Source organism: Pinus tabuliformis, chromosome 9 (genome assembly GCF_031772625.1).
Source record: "Pinus tabuliformis cultivar Carrire ecotype Pingquan chromosome 9, CPIR1, whole genome shotgun sequence".
Lineage (NCBI taxonomy): Eukaryota > Viridiplantae > Streptophyta > Pinopsida > Pinales > Pinaceae > Pinus > Pinus tabuliformis.
The window spans coordinates 135612504-135628501 of record NC_142307.1 but is presented as its reverse complement, the minus strand read 5'-3'; the positions used below and the strand labels follow the sequence as shown (position 1 = coordinate 135628501).

Here is a 15998-nt window from a genome sequence, read left to right as displayed (position 1 = left end):
CTGTGCAGCAGTGATAAATTTTTGATAAGATTTTCCTTTGTTAGCGCAATGTTCTTAGCAACAGAACAGGTGCTCAAATGCCGAAGGTCCCCTGCCGCCAGCATGCAGTGCAAAGGCTAAAATGACAGCTATAGGCATGCCAACCACATAGTATGCCCCAAGATTTGCATAGGCACCCAACGTTTGCCATCCACATCCTCTAGCAATACCTGATAGAACACCTTGGATGGCATCCATAAATGTTGAGGGTACAAGCAGTGGCATCATGGTTGAAATGCATTCAACTACCTCTACTTCATTGCTATAAGCATAGCCCCATACATTTCTGATAGAGAATAAAATATATCCTATCATAAGAGCCTCATTGACTGCCATACAAACCCCGACACACACTGATAACTGTGCAGTGCGTGAGCGTCCAGCTCCTAGTTCATTGGAAACTCGTGTACTTACAGCAGCACCCACGCCAAAGGGGATCATATATGCAACTGCATCAGTGCTAAGACAGATGGAGAGAACTGATATCTCAAGTTCAGGCTTAGGCAACAAACCGGAGAAGAGAACAAGCATTTCAAAAGACCAGTATTCCAAGCAACGCATTACTGCAGATAGAATAGTAAGCTTAAGAAAGTTTGTAATGTCATATAAAGCTTCCCTTGAGAAAGATGTCCATGTCTTCTTGCATGCAGGGGAAGATTTAACATAAATTGATAGAAGTTCCACATTTAGCCAATTGGAAATGCTATTTGCAAGCGCAGCCCCTTTATTACCTAATCCAACTTTGAACACCAATACCCAACAAACGGGAACATGAACTTTATCATAAATATTTTTCAAATCTTTCAATCCATTGTGGCGCCCTGCTTTGTGAAAGAAGTTACAGATTGTGAAAAGACAATCCCAAATATCAAACACTCTATGACTTATAAAATTTAATAGATTCTTTGTCTAGAGGATTCAACACAAAATCTCCTGCAAGTCTCCCACATTAGTATGTACATCTTTCACAATCACCCATGAGCCAGAATTCAGAGATAACTCCCTTAATGTATTTGATGGCAATCCTACAATAGCTGCATCATCATAAGGTGTCTCCTTGAACATACTGCCACTGCTCTCATCAACATTCCTGGAGGGAAGAAGAACTCTGTACAATAAGCATGCTAGGATTTGGACCTTCACTGAAAACTCAAACAAATCCCCAGTTTCGTAGCACGCTACGAAACCACTCAAACAGGTAGCGCTGCGAAACTGCTAAAAAGAATTCTGGCGCTGCGAAAATACCCTGACTTTAAGCCAAGCTAAAAAAAATTTTACTACAGCATTTTCAGTGATAACAGTGGCTCCACTTGGGATAGTGTGCCCCTGTGGTGCACTAAGAACATGCAGCTCCAGTGCCTTATCCATTTGTGACAAACAAAAATTTGCTTGACAAGCATGACTGTAGGAGAAAGAAACTACTGCTACTGAAAAATAAATGCTCAGCCAACCTTGAGCTTATTTGCAATCTACCTACCTACCTACCCTAACAATTCAAACTCTTCAGCTCAATCAATATGAAACTTCCAATGCAGCCAATTATTAGCCTCATCTGATATTTGATTTCTTTGACTGTCCTGGAGTTCAGAGCCAATGTGATAGTGTGATGACCGCTGCCACTGAAATCTTATCTGAATGTATTGGATTTCAAATCCAATGTGATAGTGTAAAGACCACTGCCACTGAAATAGTCTCTGATCTTCATATGAAAATTGAAACACTGGAGAGTAAAACTCTTCCATGTAATCAGCTATAGGGTCCCAAAACACATGATCAGCTTGTCCTTCCTTGAGACTTTCCAGCTGTGCAAACTGATCTTCAATTACAGTGTTCAGTTCCTCAATCATGAAGGAGAATGGAAGCAGCATAGTCTCCTTGCTCTCTGTCACAGAAAACTTTTGAGAATAATAATCATGATCATGAAAACTGTATGCTTGAATTTGTCCTTCTAAACCTTCAATCTCTTTCTCAATATCTTTGGCAAATTCATCAAAAAATTTCATCTTATCCTCTGACTTGCAGTCAAAGGATTTCAGATATGAGGACAGGGACAAAGAAAAAGATTCATTTGTTTCTTCTTTATTATGATCATCATTCCACTGTTTAAAACCTTCAACTGAAGGAGAGTTTACTTCCACCTCTGACCTATCTATCCATTCCTCCAAGAACATAAGCCAAAAGTCTGGCAATGACTTAATGGACTTGGCAGGCAAGCATTCAACCCACTGTTTGCATTTCCCTTGGAGTGAATCATAAAATAACCTTATGCAAACATCCTCATGTTTAACTCTAAGAAGCTCAGCAAAATGACAGAAATCTGAAATATGATCCAAGGTTAAACTCAAATCTTCTCCGTTGTATTTGGGACCATTTCTTAGAAAATATTCATCCTTGGGAAAATGGTTTGGAAAACCATGAATTCCTGAGAAATCTATGCATGCATACCTTGAACAAAGAATGTCAGCTTCTGGGTCTTTCATAACTCCAGTGGAATCACCATGAATATATAAACCTTGAATTCTTCAACAATGGAGTCGCCAAGGTAGTTTTGCAGCCTTGAAAATCATTTGAACTCCTGCTACCTTCAGAAATCCAATCTTAAGCTCCCGGCAGACGCACCAAAATGTTATCACAAAACCAGTACTAGGGGCTGCAACCAAGCAAGGCTTCATGTAACTGTTTCAGACCATACTTTAGATTAGGAATTAGCCTTCCTAATCAGAGAGGGCTCTCTCACAACTATTGATAAAATCCTTCAAACACTAGATGGCTAACTCTTTATTCACTTATGAAAAGCATAACTGGTTGGAAACACATCAAACTGGCTCTCATTGGGCTATGGAGTCTATAATATCAAGTAAACAAGGAAAACACAGTGACCTCATGGAAATCAAGGCTCTTAGCATTACATGTCAAACATATTCCACCAACACATAGCTTGCTGTATACACAGGAAGTCAGAGCATATAATTATGAATTCTGAGTGATTGCATACAACAAAACCATAAAATAACATAAAGTATAACACATCATCACTACATTTGATCATGACAATCCTTCGAGAATCTTGAGAAGAGAATAACTCTGTTTTACTATTACTGTCAAAAAAGGTCTTACAATGGCCCAAAACAACACTGTTTTTCTATTAAGTATCCAACCCCTATTACATCCTAGTTTTCACCATATATAGGAATACATTCCTCCTCTCTAGAATGAGCTCGAATGCCCTATTAACTCCTCCTACATGCTTCTAACTAATGCATTAATTACAAACATGCTGAACTGTAATTACACACAATCCTAATCAAACTAAAATATTAATTCCATTCTCCTCGTATGCTGGATGCTTTCTTGAATGCTTTGACAGCTGTCCTCCTTCGATTAATCTGATATGGCTGAGCTACAGATGCAATGGATGCTGACTTGGGATGCTTGAAAGCGCTGATAGCTCATTTAATGACCAGAAGGTGTGCTCCTATTTATCGGCTTCTGTCTCCCAACATTCTCCTAAAGTATAGCAGCCTGCTCCCAAATGTTTTAATAACCCCAAATATGGAATGATGCCAGGCTTCTGATGTGCTGTAGGTGGTATTTGATAGACAGCTGTTCTTCTTCCTCAACTCCCGCTCACCGTGTCAGACTAGCTGCTCACAGTATCACACTAGCTGCCCTGCGCTTTAAATCATCACCTACAGCAGTTTCGTAGCGCGCTACGAAACTGCTGTGTGATTTAAAAACACAGTCCCCCTCACTGGTTTTCTGCTAACACTGTGCTACATTTATTAATGATCTTCCTCATTCCAACAAATGAACAACAATTTGCAAATAATCCTGTTTAGCTGCCAGGCTTCAATGTCAATAGCTTTTCCTAAAAACAAACTCAAACAGCATGCCCGGATTCCTCTGCTTTCTGGAGATACTTTTAGGCCTGCCGAAAGGTTCTTGTAAAACTTGTGAAATTCCAAGGTATCACCTCCAGCCTTGCGGACTTCAACCATAAAAAGAGAAGGAGCTACTTCAAATACCTCTGTAGCTACATTCAAATGACCCTTTCTTCCAGTCTTTGAACCTTGCATCTTCATCTTGTAATTTCTCTTTTGCACATTGAATCCAAGAGGCTTTGCAGCTTCCTCAATTTTTGATACTATCTCGTTTGCAGGGCGTTTAGATGCAAACCTCGTTTCTCGCTTAACCATACCCATGTCCATTTCAAAGAGATTGCCAAGATTGAGACCCTGGGACATGGAGATAAGTTCAAATGCATTCATCACCTCTGGTTTTGTTTCCTTTTTTTTTCTGTAACAAGATGTTCTTCTGAATCATTGAAAACAGCATCAACATCATCCAGATTTACATCTTCTTCTTCATTAAACTTGGGTGGCTTATAACCTTTCTTGAACCATTCATTGTCTAAAATCTCAGGTACTGTAATTCGTGTCTTAGGGTTTGGGTCCAAAATCCTTGTACTTAATTTCTTTGCACCAGAAGAAAACCATGAAGGGCACGTAAAATCTGCTTTATATATCTTTTTATACAATGTCATAAGGTTTGGATCATCAAAAGGCAAGTAACCTGCCATTAAAACAAATAGGATGACACCACATGACCACAAGTCTGCAGTTGCCCCATCGTAACCTTTATCATTGATGACCTCAAGAGCAACATAATTGGGTGTTCCACAAGTAGTGTGAAGCAAACCGTCATCCCTGACTTGTTGAGACAGTGCACTTAGGCCAAAATCTGATACTTTAAGATTTCCATATGTATCCAGAAGCAAATTTTCTGGCTTCAAGTCCCTATGGTAGACACTCCTACTATGGGAGTAATCAACAGCATTAATAAGCTGCTGGAAGTATCTCCTTGCTTCATCTTGGTAATAAACCTAATGTGCTTGAGGTAGCAGTCTTGCCACGAAACTCTTATTTGTATATTAATTCATCAGCAAGTTTTTTACCCACCGCACTATTGCCAAGGATGACAGCCTTTAACAGAGTTCTTCTACAAGCTGACATGATGAGCTCGAGCTTATGTTAAATGAAGAAGGAGTCGAAAAGATCTAAACTGTTCCATCTATTGATCACTCCTTGCAAATCTTCGAGCAACGAGCATCTTTTCCTGCTCTGATACATGCTCATGCTCTAAAAATCCTCTGCGCCCTTGGAACTGTCTTGTTAGGCAATTCATTTGCAACTCGTATTCAACCTTGTGATCTCTTCCAAGCAGCAAATACTCTACCTGAAGTGACTTCAAACACTTGCGCCCACATATCAAGCTATTATAATAGATATCACAGTTTCATTCACCGGTTCATATCACAGCTTGTTGCGTAGCTTCAAATAGATATATAGCGTATATATTTCCAATGAGAGTCTTTATTTCAAGTGAACGAATTCCTGGAAACAGAATTGCCAGATGTCTCATTATAACAACAGTGACTATTGATCACCCCTGCCACCTGTTTGCGTAGAAAAAGAGGTCTTATGAAGCTAGGCCACGATGATAATGAGCTACGTCTGTTTCATCAAACACTTGCGCCCATACATTAAGCTATTCCATGAATTTGCCACGGGACCAAAGACGTGTCTCTTCATAGACTGTAATAATCCCGAAGACAAATCTTCCAAAATTGATTCAACCTTCATATTGATAAAGGTTTTGGCTTTTAGCTTCCTCGACCTTCGACATGAACACTTTCAGAACTGCATTCTTCATATCTGCCTTCGCCTCCTCCATATGGATATTGTCGGACAAAATGATACAAGTAATGCAGCGGCCTTAGCTCTTGGAAATCCCATTGTCCTTCTACAACTTTTCGCTCTGTTTGCCTTTGATAACGCGGGTTCAATCCTCCATAATAGTGTAAGAGGCTCGAAAACATATGATAAGCCAGAAGATTGGCCACTAAACCATAGACACTGTGATCATCTCCATAAACTGGTTTTTTCCACAAAAGGCTTGATAATTCGCTATGCATGGTTTTGAACAAAATCCCTTGCTCCACAAAGTAGTTCAACTCTTAATAGGGGTAATCTCTGTTCACAAGTGCATACCTTGGAGTATGAATGCGAAATTTTTGAAGGCGCTCATATTTAACCAAAACCTGATCAACTTCTTTTGGGTGCTCCCATATATCCTTTTCTGTGCAGCAGTGATAAATTTTTGATAAGATTTTCCTTTGTTAGCGCAATGTTCTTAGCAACAGAACAGGTGCTCAAATGCCGAAGGTCCCCTGCCGCCAGCATGCAGTGCAAAGGCTAAAATGACAGCTATAGGCATGCCAACCACATAGTATGCCCCAAGATTTGCATAGGCACCCAACGTTTGCCATCCACATCCTCTAGCAATACCTGATAGAACACCTTGGATGGCATCCATAAATGTTGAGGGTACAAGCAGTGGCATCATGGTTGAAATGCATTCAACTACCTCTACTTCATTGCTATAAGCATAGCCCCATACATTTCTGATAGAGAATAAAATATATCCTATCATAAGAGCCTCATTGACTGCCATACAAACCCCGACACACACTGATAACTGTGCAGTGCGTGAGCGTCCAGCTCCTAGTTCATTGGAAACTCGTGTACTTACAGCAGCACCCACGCCAAAGGGGATCATATATGCAACTGCATCAGTGCTAAGACAGATGGAGAGAACTGATATCTCAAGTTCAGGCTTAGGCAACAAACCGGAGAAGAGAACAAGCATTTCAAAAGACCAGTATTCCAAGCAACGCATTACTGCAGATAGAATAGTAAGCTTAAGAAAGTTTGTAATGTCATATAAAGCTTCCCTTGAGAAAGATGTCCATGTCTTCTTGCATGCAGGGGAAGATTTAACATAAATTGATAGAAGTGCCACATTTAGCCAATTGGAAATGCTATTTGCAAGCGCAGCCCCTTTATTACCTAATCCAACTTTGAACACCAATACCCAACAAACGGGAACATGAACTTTATCATAAATATTTTTCAAATCTTTCAATCCATTGTGGCGCCCTGCTTTGTGAAAGAAGTTATAGATTGTGAAAAGACAATCCCAAATATCAAACACTCTATGACTTATAAAATTTAATAGATTCTTTGTCTAGAGGATTCAACACAAAATCTCCTGCAAGTCTCCCACATTAGTATGTACATCTTTCACAATCACCCATGAGCCAGAATTCAGAGATAACTCCCTTAATGTATTTGATGGCAATCCTACAATAGCTGCATCATCATAAGGTGTCTCCTTGAACATACTGCCACTGCTCTCATCAACATTCCTGGAGGGAAGAAGAACTCTGTACAATAAGCATGCTAGGATTTGGACCTTCACTGAAAACTCAAACAAATCCCCAGTTTCGTAGCACGCTACAAAACCACTCAAACAGGTAGCGCTGCGAAACTGCTAAAAAGAATTCTGGCGCTGCGAAAATACCCTGACTTTAAGCCAAGCTAAAAAAATTTTTACTACAGCATTTTCAGTGATAACACTTTCTCTGATAGTTCTTGATTCCACTTGGAGATTGATGATCTCTTACTCATCCCTGGGCGAATGTAGAGAGGCAAGTGTCACAGGAGAAGTTTCTAGAAGATTCCATGATCTTCCACCTTGTAGATTGACCCTGCCAATTGTCCACTCTCGCCGATCGCACCCCATAGAAGGGATTTTCAAGATGAACCACACCTCCTGTGTGTATTTATGTGGGATGCAGTGCATTTTGACCATGGAGCAGGTGAGATGGTCTAGTTTTGACCAGTTCTAAGTAGTTTTTCATGGAGAACTTCTGGGAGAAGATGTAATCAGTTGACCTTGTTCTTTTAGAGGTTGGAACAACACTTTTAGGGACTTAAGAGCCCTTGGTTTATGGACATTTATGATTGAGGTTGCAGTGCCCAAAAATGTCTATAACAGTTGCCCCCTAAAGCATGAGGTTGTTAATCTGTTGATGTAGGGTGAAATGCTTTATCATGAGGATCTGAAATTCTTTCAAGCTAGAAGGCGACCTGTAATAAGATACAATACAATACATTATCTTCATAATATTTTCATGAGCTAGCTGAGGCGGGCATTCCCATGCTCAGCTTTATAAATTCATTTTCATGTACATAAGACAAACAACCGTCTGAGTGTACACTGATGATTCTAGTAGAGCCATCATCCCTTAGGTTGGATGATTATCTGTGCAGTAATGATGTACATTTGATGTATTTATTTTCCTGAATATATATCGCAGCCCGGATGGATGAAACTAGATCCGGGGTCTTCAATCTCGTTAGATCTTCACTCAAAGTACAAGTCGATCCATGTGAGAGATGTTCTGGAATTGAACATGGAAAGACATCACCTGATCACCAGCCAATGATGTAAGCTGTTAACAGGCACGAGAGGAATCACCGATAATGTTGATGACCCTCAAGGTACTACAGTACAATTCACGTGGTGTGAATAAGGGACTTGGTGTCGAACACCATGCAAAATCTTTCGGTCGTAGGCCATTGATGTAAACCTGTCGCCGGAAGTGAGAAACTTGCGATTGAGGCATGCAAGCTTCAAAGTACTGAAAGGGTTGTTCCTAGATCGACTTCTTGGATAATGAGCTGATGTCAACAAGAAGTGATCCGTCATAGGAGGGCCTTAATGAATCCCACATCAATGACACAGAATGGAGAAAATGATTTTAATGGAGGTGAAAATGATCTGGTGATATAAGGTTCAGGGTGGCGGTCATGAAAGAATGGAGCGTAAATGTATTGCAGTGGGTGAGACACAGGCGAATTCTCTGAGTGACTTCTATTGAACATATCGGTGACACTGACATGATGGATTGGTAGCATTAACCCCAAATATGGATGGTGTGACGGAACCATGGTGATGTGACTAGTGAATGGAACAACCTAACTCGACTCGAATGCGGAGTGAAAGTGTCATGTTCAAGAGCGACTTGCTACCGATAAAGTTTCTTCAAGTTTTCTTCCCAATTTTTCCCCAGTCATTGCTCACCAGTACCTCTTTATTTTTGTCAAGCTTGAGGAGGATAACATATGCTTGTTCTATAATTTTCCCTTCAGGCAAACCCCTCGCTATGTTTTAATAAGCCTAGCGATAGTGAAACTCGTTCTTGTCTGTATGGACAAGTTTGTCGCTATTCAGTTTTAACGAGTTTAACGACAAAGATAACTCGGTCCTTTTCAATTTTAGAGAGTCTAAAAAAGGGGCGTAAAGAAAACTCCAATAATCCTTTTTCATCATATAATACCTTGAGTCCGAAAAAGTATAAAATAATACAAAAGGGATGAATTTTCGGTAATTTTAACGAGCCAAACAAAACAAGCGCTCGATCTTTTTGTGTAATAATCCCTCAGGTCCAAAAAGATTAAAATCTAAAGGAGGGATAACACTTCTGGTCACTTTAATGAGTTGGAGAAGCCAATTGCTCGGCAATATTTTCATATTTTACGAGTCAGTTGAAAAGAGCTTAAAGGAGACTCATTTTTTGAGGAACGAGTGACAAATTCGGGTAGCAGCTGATTCCAGGTAAGGTTTGGAATTTTCCAATCACAACAATGTCACAAGGATGGCTAATAGGATCACTCTTTGCAGCTGTTCCTCAAAAGGGTAAACAATCAAATGGAGGTGAATGATTGGCCAATACAGAGTGGAGGTGATGATGAGAACACGACCAAGGCTTCAAAGGCTGGTGATAATACATTCACGATGGTTATTTACCGGAAAATGGTTTATTTTTTAATGAGCTTAAACTCTGGGGGAATATTTGCTCATTTCTTATGTTTATTTTTTAACGAGCTTGAACCCTGTAGTAACAATGCTAGTGATAAGTTTGCATGCCCCCAGCATAATAACGCAAATCAAGGTGCATGCCCCCCAAGCTTCATTGCATTCATCTCGGTGGTTGGAATGAAGGTTTACCTTCGAGATCTTTGAAAGAATCGACTTTTATTTTACAAGATCGTAATCAAAGACTCGTTTTGGAAAGGGTGTCATTTCATTTTTTAATGAGGTTGACACAGTAAAAGAACTATCCTCATGACTCCTTGTTTCATTTTTTAACAAGGTCGACATGAGATAAGAACCATCCTCGAAATCCACTGTATTTACAGTATTTGATAGAAAATAAAAAACTGAAGGATGATTAAGGTTGTTGGAATAATCTTCGTGGTAATCCAGAAGATGGGAGTGATGGTGGTAATCTTCCCATGGTGCCTCTCCTATCATCATTGATTGAATGATTCCTTTGTCTGTAGAATGTACATGCGACCAAAGATCTGAAGAGGTTCCATATTCCTTAGAACTATCTATCCAAACACTCTATGAGCGTTGATTTGGGTTTTCCCCCCCGGCCAAGAAAATTGATTGCTACAATATTTCTAAAATGGCGATGATCCATGCTGACAAAATGTTTAGGAATCTTCCGAATCCATTAGATATAGAAGATTTCATATTGCAGGTTTCCATTGTGGCCACTTCCGCCATATTACTCGAAGGCGGTAGGGAAAACGTACCCATTAAGGCAGGGTCTTTTAGGAGGCCTACTCCAATATTTTGAAGCGAATGATTGCTTCCATGGATCATTGGAATGCTTCCCGTAACTTGTGAACTATTGGGGAGAAATGTTTGTTGGTCGACGATTGTAATTCCTCCTTAGAAGGGAAATGCAATCTTCCTTAGAAGGGAAATGCAATCTTCCAGGGCCTTCCCAGTAGGATGTTGTAATCGAGGTTTTCGTCGATTACTTCAAACATCAATTTCTATTGTTTTTCCCCCCAGTTCAACTTGCAAGTTACTTAAAATCTCGTATGGAGTGTATGATCATCCATCAAATGCTTTTAACATCATCGATGATCGCAACAAGGGTGGTGAGCCTAAATTTTTCCAACAACTCATCGACATAATACATGTAGATTCCCCCTCATCAATAATTGTTCGATGAATAGTTTTGTTGAGGGCTTTCACTTGAATAAGGAAAGCTAGTTGAGATGGTAACTAAGGGTCATATCCTTTGTGATTAAAGGATACAAGATTGGAATCCGTTCGCTCAATCCCACCTATTAGTAATAATAGAGCCTACTTTTGGGGGGGGAAATTTTGTGGTACCTCAAGTGTCAACATAGCGGACGACGATTGGGCCAAGTCCTCTACTATATTATGATTTTGTGCTACTTTAGCACAAGGATTAAATGTCTATTTGTGTACAACTCCCTTTGGCGGCTTTATCGTTAGCTCAGGAATGATGGGTGGCACAACTTCGGTTGAAGTTGTTGTCGAACTACTTAGTTGATCAGTAGCCTTGTTGTTCGATAGCTATGGATTCCCATAATCTTTATTCCTCTTCGATATCAAAGCATCATTTTTTTGTTTTGAAATGGACAACATAAGAACCTGGGATCGGGAAGCACTTTGATTAGCAACTAGTTTTTTTCCCGGGTTTGGAAACAGATCAGTCAATATCGCTAAGGTTTTTGAACTCATAAAGAGTTTCTTAACTTCAGCTTTATGTGGACAATCTCTCGTCCGATGATCCTCATCACATATCTGACACCCCGCAGGGGGTTTCCTTTGCCCAGAAGGGTTTACAGAAGGTTTTTCAGGAGATGACTCATCCTGCTTCCTTTTTCTCCCTTTCTTTTTCTTCTTGCGCCCTGGTTGCTTCAGTTGTTTGCCCTTGTTAGTCGACACGGCATTTACCTCCGAGGCGAGAAGTTCTTCATTTGCATTTTGATTAAAAATCTTACGGGATTTCTTAGATGTAGCCTTTGTCAGTTTCGTGCTTGTCGTACCTATCACGCCATCACCGACATGAGAGTCTTTGTTTGATTTAGGAGGAGGAGGAATGGAAAATTCTGTTCTGGGAGCGTCAGGGATTTTATCGTAAAGCATGCCAGACTGGGTATAAATCAAGTCTAAATGTTGCGCACGAGAAATAACTTTCTCTTTAGTGACGACTCCTCCTTTTGCCACATCTTCTGTAATGGAAGGTAATAATGACTTAATAAACCATTCAGCTAAAATATGATCAGGAACATATGTTTTTACCATCCTACGATGACGTCGCCACTCATGAATATGATCGGATATGTGAGTGGTCGTCGTTTGCTTGAAATTGGTTAAAAGTTCTATTCATGTTTCGTACCTTATCGGTAACTGACAATGGGTTAAAAAGGTTGTGGCTAGGGCACTGAAGTTGTCAAACGAAGCTCTAGGTAACTCGATGTACCATTTTACTGCCGGACTAGTTAACGTCCTCTAAAAAAGGCGAAGCCTAATCGAATCATCATTTAGGGTGTTTGATGAACAGCACAGATGAAATGTCATCACATGATTCGACGGGTCTTCACCCGGATTTCCATTAAATTTAGGAATATCTTACGGAAGTTTATGCGGAATCGCTGGCCACCAAGGGACGTAAGCAATTGGATCGTTCATTAGCTGATTTAGATATGGTAACTCTAAAGTTGCCACGAAGGGTAGCTGTTGATTCAGGGTTGGCGAAGCATACCCAGGATAGGATGGAATGGCCTGAGCAATTGGTCTTTTCATACTAGCATAATGCATTTGATGCTGGTAAATTTTGTAAGGTTGATGGGAATAACCATTGTAGAATGGTTGATTTTGACCGTTTTGAATATACGGCTGCCCACTATTTGCAAAGATTTGTTGCTCAGATCCTTGGTATACTTGTTGGAATTGCGGTTGTTGGTATTGCACCAGCCATGGTTGCAAAGCCATGTGCTATTGCCCAGTACTGACCGTTTGACCAAGATGAGGGGTAATTGTACTCGTTTGGGCCTGTGTCATTCCACTAGTTGGCGATTGTGGTTGAGTCGCAGGGATAAGAGGCTGTTGCATTACAACTTGAGAAACCTGAGGTTGGTATACAACAGGCAATGCTTGTACTTGCGACACCATCACAATAGCCAGCGTAGTTGGTATATTTGACATAGGTAAACATTGTTGCATCAAATATACAACTCTTGGTTGTTGAGGCAGTATTGGCACCCAACCGCTAGACATAATTCCAGCATAACCTGAATTTTGTTGTGAACTCTCGTATGGTTGTCCTCCCGAAGGAAACAATGAAAGGGTATACTACCCCCCATACGACGGTAATCTGGTACTCAAAGGAATTGTTTGTTCTCGAGAACCGGACTACCAAAATTGACACCCTGAAGGATCAATTTGCTGAGACTCAACATAAGAGTTCCTGGATACTATTCCGGATGAACAAACAGGAACGGACCATACTGTCGAAATAGCCCCTAAGTGGGCCCCTTCTAGCGATTGAGAGCTAGTTGGGACAGATGGTATGCCGACGAACATTGTTGGAGTGACAGCAAGAAGTTCTTTCGTCGCTGTGTCGGATGACACAGTCCTAGATGTTGATGGTTGTTCAGACATTTCTAGTCTATCCAAAAGATTGCCTAGCGATTCTACAGGAGCTTCCGATGATGGTAGACTAATTTCTGATGAAGAAGGATATAGAGTGATCCCGACTCCAAATCGCGATGGAGTACTAGATGGAGGATCCTCCACAATCTCTTCTATAGCAATCAGACCAGGTGGAAGTGGTAGACCGTCAGATCTGTAAAATATTTCTGGTGCCGAAGAAGGTATAGAATCTGCAGCAACAGATGTTTGGGGAGTAACACCTTCCGAATCAACTGTAGATGGAGCTGGTTCAGTAATATAAGTGTTTACCTTCACACTAGGATCAGTTCTACTGTCCTTTGGTGGCTGTTGAACTTCTTCTATAAAGGCAGGGATACCAGTAGTGTTTGGAGTAACCGGAGTCTGCGATGGTGTTGGAACACTTGTTCTAACTTTACCAGGGCATTTGGAACCAGTTAAACGAGTTCGCTTTGTCTGTAATAGCTTCGATTCTAGAGACAAAGACGGTTGACTCGTAAGCCTTCGCAAACAACGGGGTTTCAATTAAATTTTTTCCATGATTGCAGATTACTCGATCAACTAAAAATCAAGGGGAAGTATGTTTCCAAATTAGATGAATTTTAGACGCTTTGACACAACTTGTTTTTTCAATTTTTAAGAGTCGAGAGAAAACAAAAGATGACTCTAGTCTCCTTCGATTTTTAATGAGCCTGAAGTGAAAAGTGCTCAGATGGACCTTTTCCTTTAAGGAGTCTAAAAAGGAATGAAAGAGATTGCTCTGGAAATCTAGACATAGGGATTACCAAACCAATTGCAAAACTGCAGAATACTTTTTACGGTATGGCAGTCAATCTTCCCAAATTCTTTGTTCAGTGCATTGCGATCAATAGGGCGGCAAACACGGCTCCCTATGGATAAAGGATAAAGCCTATTGTGGTCTCCCAATATATACTCGACGGTACATGGGAGCACAAGTCCGTACTGGCACTTATCGTCTCAAAGTGGAGGAATCACCCAACCAACAATGAAAACAATAGTTACCAGGCTTTACGACGCTGGAATACATCTCTAGCTTAGACTTCTAAATGTTGTGTGTTAGGTTCCAAAGCGTTTTAGATTCATTAAATTTATTTTACAGTTGATCTTTCTTAAGAAATTTTCCTTTCAGGTTCACCACATGATGTATATGTACAATTCCTAAAATGCTATCTAAGATGATAAACAATAATTTAATCTTCTTTTTGCAATGAAAATCCTAGCTACTAAGGAAAGAGAGATGATATTCTTTCAACATAGAGCAGGGAGCACATACTATATGCATTGTCCTAAATCAAACCAACAAACAGTCTGAATGCAAATGCACATGCATGTATTTGTTTTCAGCCTTCTTAATGTGTGAATGATAAAAATAAAGCTAAGAGCAAATCTGAATTATTTTTCAAAGCAACATTACTAACAAGTTTCTTTTTAAGACAAAATGAAGGAAATGACGACACTTTGCGATTTGGAATTGAAAACTTGCTTTCGACACTTGAAAAACTACTAATCCAAATAAAATACAAGAGTAACAGTGTAATCGACTATCAAGAACAATCGGATTCTCTTCTATGACTGAAAACAACACTTGCGACACTTTCAAATCAAGAAACGACAGTACAATTACGCTACTTCTTTGTAAAAGAGAACTGAAAATGGCTCAAAATACATAAAAAAATTTACAGTCCTTTGCACAATGGAGGCGGAATAATGGCAAGGAAGGGGGTTTCAAAAGAGGTGTACTGACCATAGGTAGAAAAACTCTTGAATAGAGCTGAAAAGAGTGAACACAGAAACCAAATCTAGGAGCAGGAAAGGCCTTGTCTAATCAGCGCACCTGTAACATAGTGAAAAAGAGATACAGCGCACCTACTACACTCGGGAAGTGCGATGCATCTAGAATTCACAGAAGAGACAGCGCGTTGGACCAGGGACGAGACTTTAACTGGGTTCCGGGTCACAGTTTTGCAGCTCAGTTCAGGGATTTAGGACGAGCAAGTGGTAATTAGTAAATCAATCACAGGGGTAGATCTAAAGAGGTTACTAGAGCCACCATAAGGGAAATTAGCAAGCTTGTAAATCAATTGTTCAGTTCATAAACAAAACCTGGAGATAGACTGAAGCAACATTGATCTACTTTGCACTTGCATAGCAAATGCAGTTCAAAGGCTAGTTGGCTTGACTTTAGGCTTTGTCTGTAAGTTTATAAAGCAAACAAATGTAGATAAACAAACAATCTATTCGATCCCCAACAGAGTTGCCATTTTGTTATCGGGAAAAATAGTGTCTATGCAGAGCTGCTAATCCCACTAAGGCTGGTAGCTACCTTAGAAACAAACAAACTAAAACTACTTTCATTTTCCTTTATGAGAAATAGATAAGAGGGGAATGAGGAGACCAACCTCTATCTTGCGCTTGGTTCCTCGCTCGATTCCTCTCCCTTCTGATATATCTTTGCCACTCGCTTCCTCGTCTACCCAGCTTCAAAGAGCACCTGTAGAATCAAAGCAGCATAACACTATCCAAGAACA

General features: G+C 40.2%; 2 pseudogenes; both read right to left on the bottom strand.

The window, feature by feature from the left end:
- Positions 1–54: 54 nt before the first annotated feature.
- On the bottom strand, positions 55–5772 carry LOC149147467 (CBL-interacting protein kinase 32-like; annotated as a pseudogene).
- A 459-nt stretch (positions 5773–6231) lies between these two features.
- The window catches only part of LOC149147466 (protein DETOXIFICATION 16 pseudogene), a 171149-nt pseudogene continuing 161382 nt past the window's right edge, over positions 6232–15998 (bottom strand).